The following is a 5,207-nucleotide window of genomic DNA, read 5'->3' as shown; positions in this document are numbered from 1 at the left end:
TTGCCTCTGAGTTTTATGTTTTGATTAGAAAGGGCTTCCTTACCACAGAATGAAAAAAAAGCTGTCATTTTTCTCATAGTGCATGTATGTTTTATTATTTTATGTTTAAATTTTTGCTTTTATATTTAAATATACCTGGATTATATATTGATGTATGGCAGTATATTAATTCAGATTTATTTCTGTCCAGGTGGCTACTGACTTGACTCAATACCATTTGTTGATTAATTCATCTTTGCTTTATTGCTTTTCTTTTCTGCTATTAATAGGCAGAAGGCAAGATTTGGGTTGCATACTTAACATTTACTGGTTATTCCATTTAATAACATTGTCTTGGTTTACTTTCTGGTGTTACTTCTTAAGAGTACAGAGCATAGAAAGAGTGTTCCTTTCCACAAGAAATGCCTCTCTGTTATGGTCATATATTTCTTACTAACAGTACCATAGTACTAAAAATACTACAGTACTGATAATACCGTAGTAATAACTATACCATAAACATTTAACATAGTTTGTGAATTCCAGTGTTCTGTTGCTGATTGACTTTATCAGTTATTTCTAGACAGAAGCTTCCTTTCCAAGGATTACTACCTCTTCTAGGACTGGAGCTTGGCAAAGAGATCCCTATTTTTATTGCTAGGCTTTCCTATGCCTACCTCTAGGCCTAGTGTGAACATTTTGGTTCATCTTCTAGATGAAGCAGCAAAGTCCATTTCTGTTTGCTTTCTCCCTCCAAATGCTTTGTTTCTGTATAAAAACTAAATATATTGAAAAAACTGTTCTGATCTTAGGCTTTCATTTACTCCTTGATTCAGTTCTTTCTCTTGCCAGTGTTCTTTCGTCACTGTTCTGTTTTCCTCGCTTTCCTGTCCTTTTTAGCTCTTCTTAAGTTGTCCAGCTCTTAGTCTTATCCCAATTCAGAATTTCATTAAAAATTGAATTAAATTGTCCCTGTTCCACAATTTAATTTACCTGTCGTGGCATAATAAAGACTGTAACTGTCCATCAATAGATGTGGCATATTACTCAGCAATAAAAAAGAACAAAATCTTGCCATTTGCAACAACATGGATGGACTTAGAGGATATTATGCTGAGTGAAATAGGTCAGACAGAGAAAGACAAATACTGCATGATTTCATTTATATGTGGAATCTAAAATCTAAAACAAATGAACAAACACAATAAAACAAAAGCAGAGCCATAGAAGCAGAGATCAAACTGATGGTTGCCAGAGGGGAGGAGGATAGGAGAATGAGTGAAATAGGTGAAAGGGAATATAGTCAATAATATTGTAATAAGTTTGCATGGTGACAGATGATTACTAGACTTAATGTGGTGATCACTTATAAATGCCAAATCACTATATTATACACCTGAACGTAATATAATGTTGTATACCAACTATACTTAAATGTACATATAGTTTTTTCTCCTGCTTCCTGGCAAGAACTTCAAATCCCTTGACATTTCTTGAGTGAAAGGATTGTCTTTCTTATGCTAATTACTGATAGAGGGCTTCAGGATGGTGGCTGGTCACCAGAAAGACCAAACATGTGAGTAGCTATTTGGAGCTTTCAACCTTCTGAACTTTAGGTAGAGGAAGAGAACTGGAGATGCAGTTCAATCACATGTCCAAATGACTTAATCAGTTATGACTGTGTAATGATATCCCACTAAAAACTCTGGATACCAAGTTAGGTGGAGCTTCCGGATTGTGAACACATTGATGTGCTGGTGGGAGTGGGTGGACATGTCTTGAATCTGAGGGAAAAAGGCATGGACACTCTGCATCTAGGACCCTTCTAAACCTTACCCTATGTGTATCCTTTATAATAAAATGTAATTATAATTATAGTGCTTCCTTGAATTCTGTGAGTTGTTCTAGTGAATTATTAAAGCTTGGGGGGTGGGGTGGGCGTGGTTCACGATAACCCCTAAATTTTTTGCCAAGCTAATCAGAAGTGTGGGTGCCTTGGCATTTGAAATAGGGAAAGTCTTGTGGAGGATTTAACCCTTAACCTGTGAGACTGCACTAACTCCAGAATTGTATTTTAGTACACCCCAGTTGGGGTCGAAATAGAGTACCTGGTTTTAGAGAGGATTCTTCCCTGTAATAGGGGGTACTGTGTGCTCTTTTAGTAATGACTGGGCTGAAGTTAACTGTGACTTTTTATTGTAATAATTTTGATTTTATTTAGTTGAAATCTGAAATTCTTTCTCAAGAGTAAAGTTTTATTGGAATTTCATTTCTTAATGAGATGAATATTGGGGAGGGGCCTTTCAATGATGCCAAATTTCAAACTCTCCCTTTGTTGGGTGTTAATCTAGACATGTTTACTCCTAGTACCATAATGAGATATAGGCTACGCAAAAGTTATTCTTCCTTTATAAAGTAGGAGAAGGTAAGCTGAGTTTGGAGAGTGGGCATGCCTCTGTCATAGGCACATCCTGTGTGTTTAGGTAAAACAAAACAAAACAAAACAAAACAAAGAAACAAACAATGTATGGAGAATAATCTGGAAATTGATTCCCTTAAAGCTGTCTGCGCCTGTACCTCTTGGAAAGTCTTGTGTATTTTCAGGGGTCCACATACCCTAGTTTGAAAACTACTGACTGTTTCAGTACGTTTATAAAGAGAGATTCTGCTTTATTTACTTCCGTTTTTATGATTGCTTTATTTTCTTTAATTTTAAAATAAATCCTTGCTTATTCTAAAAATTTCCTTTCTTGGTCTCATTCATCAGAAATAATCAATGTTATCAGTAATGGAATATTGTTTTAGATTTTTCCTGGCCATTTCAAAACATTTTGTCACTAACTAGTTCTGGGTGGTGATAAACTTTTACCCTTTACAGCATTTAAAATGTGTAACCTCCACAAGCAATTCTATTTTGACCTCTATTTGGGCATCATTCCCAAAACCATTGTGTTTTTAGGGAGAGGCACTTTGACAAAGTGTTTTTCTCGAGTTTAATTAAAAGCAAACAAAACAAAATAAAAAATTTTAAAAAACTAACAAATCAAAATAAATGATGTGAAAGGTGTAAACAGGGTGAAGTAACTTTGAACTGGGCCTAGAGCAATATTGTGTCCCAAAGAAATGTTTGCAAAGATAACAAGAAAGCAGTTATTATGACTAGTGGGCTGATGACCACGATACTGAAAATTAAAAATATTTAAAATTAGCATCACTATATTAGCTTTTCTGCACAATTGAAACACCTTCTTTCTATTGATGTAATTGTTCCATTTCCGTTTATCATAAATACTCATTACATTTGCTTCCTAGTTGGAACACCATTTGGGCTCTTGCCTGAATCACTGCATTCCAAATACTTATTCTTATTGATCTCAAATATTTTTTTGCCTCTCAATTTGAAAGACCCTTTTATTTTTAAGTTAACAAAGGTTTGGCCTTTGAATAAGATTATATTTGAATTAAAAAAATTAGTCTGAGTTTATGATTAGCCTAGAGGATGGGCACACAGTCTCATGCAGGGAAGTCTTCTCTGGGTTTTCATGATATAAAGGTACTATTGACTTGCCATTTAAGCAACTTTGATGTAGTAATTGTCTTCTAGTATTAGTGTAAGCCATATATAAAAAGAGTGATTAAAAAGAAGAACTTATTGACTATTACTATGGGGATCCAATCATGAAAAAGGGAGTAGTGTTCCCTACCCTTACAAAGCTTATAGTCTAAAAGATGGTGCTCAGGAAAAGATTGTTAATGTCGATTAAACATTATTAGGATTTCCACTTTTGTTTTAGAGGTTTTAAGAAGAATTTTTTGCCTTTATTCTCATAAGGAACTGTGTGCGCATGTGGCTGTGTGACTGCTTAAGTAAATCTGAAAATTGCAGCACATAGAGATACATTTTTTTTACCCAAAAATAACCTTATCATTATAGAAACAATTTGCTAAAAATAGAAAACTTACAGATGTTGAGATATAGTTATCAAATGTGAAGGAGTCAGCTTTTATGTTTATGCATATATGTATGTACATATATCTGTACACACACATACACACTCATATGTACTGTATATATAGTCAGCCCTCTGAAAAATATTGAAAAATAAAAAGTCCCAGAGTCTACGGCCATGCCACCCTGAACGAGCCTGATCTCGTCTGATCTCTGAAGCTAAGGAGAGTCAGGCCTGGTTAGTACTTGGATGGGAGACTACCTAGGAATACCAGGTGCTGTAAGTGTTTTTTTTTTTTTCAAAAGTCCCAGAAAGTTCCAAAAAGCAAAACTTGAATTTTCCACGTGCCGAGCACTATGCTGAATATACACAAATGAAGTGATGTATAGACAGTGTACTGTAATAGCCTATATTCAAATATAGGTTATATGGAAATACTCTACCATTTTATCTAAGGGACTTGAGCATCCAAGGATTTGGGTATCCACAGAGAGTCCTGGAACCAATCCTCTGTGGATACCAAAGGACAATTCAGTGTGTGTGTGTGTGTGTGTGTGTGTACATGTGCATGAGCATGCGTGCATACACATAAGGACTTAGCTGTGAATGTAAGATTTGATGGCTTTGCAAATCACCAAAGCTAGTTAGGATTTCAAAATATATGATTAAATTTATCAAAACAATACTGGTATATATTTCAAAAATCAACTGCCTAATCGCTTAATATCCCTAGTCCCACTTTCCAGCTGCAACTATTCTTTTCTTTTTTTACATTTTAGATTTTCTATTAACACTCCATTTCTATATAATATGCATATACCATGACTTCTTGATTCATCCATTTTAGATTTTCCGTATTAACTTACTCTGATAGCTAAAATTTACCTTTCTTTTCTTGGACAGTTTTACTGTTTCTAACTGCTTTGTTTATTTGCACATATGTGTTTTGAGCTTATGCTTCTTATCAGATTCCATTTTGTTCCAGACATCTCCGTTGTGGCTTCTTTTATTCTGGCTAGCTGAAAAATTGATCCTGGGACTTTGTTTTAACAAGCTTTTGGAATGGATTCTTTGTTTCTATCTTCTTCCTTCTTCTTTTTCTTCTCCTCCTTCTCCTTCCTCTTTCTTCTTTTTTCTTCTCCCCTCCCACCTCTCCCCTCCTCCTTCTCCCTTTCTTCTTTTTATTTTTGCTATAGCATATCCTTTAGTCAGTTTCTAAACAGCTGTGTTGATGAAAATAAAAGTTTTGAGACAATTCATACTTTTATAGTTTTGTTG

General features: G+C 34.8%; 1 pseudogene; it reads left to right on the top strand.

The window, feature by feature from the left end:
- The first annotated feature begins 4,096 nt into the window (after positions 1-4,096).
- LOC111738671 lies at positions 4,097-4,215 on the top strand (annotated as a pseudogene).
- Positions 4,216-5,207: the final 992 nt, after the last annotated feature.

Source organism: Pteropus vampyrus, unplaced genomic scaffold (assembly GCF_000151845.1).
Source record: "Pteropus vampyrus isolate Shadow unplaced genomic scaffold, Pvam_2.0 Scaffold41, whole genome shotgun sequence".
NCBI lineage: Eukaryota > Metazoa > Chordata > Mammalia > Chiroptera > Pteropodidae > Pteropus > Pteropus vampyrus.
This window is presented reverse-complemented; position numbering and strand designations above follow the sequence as displayed.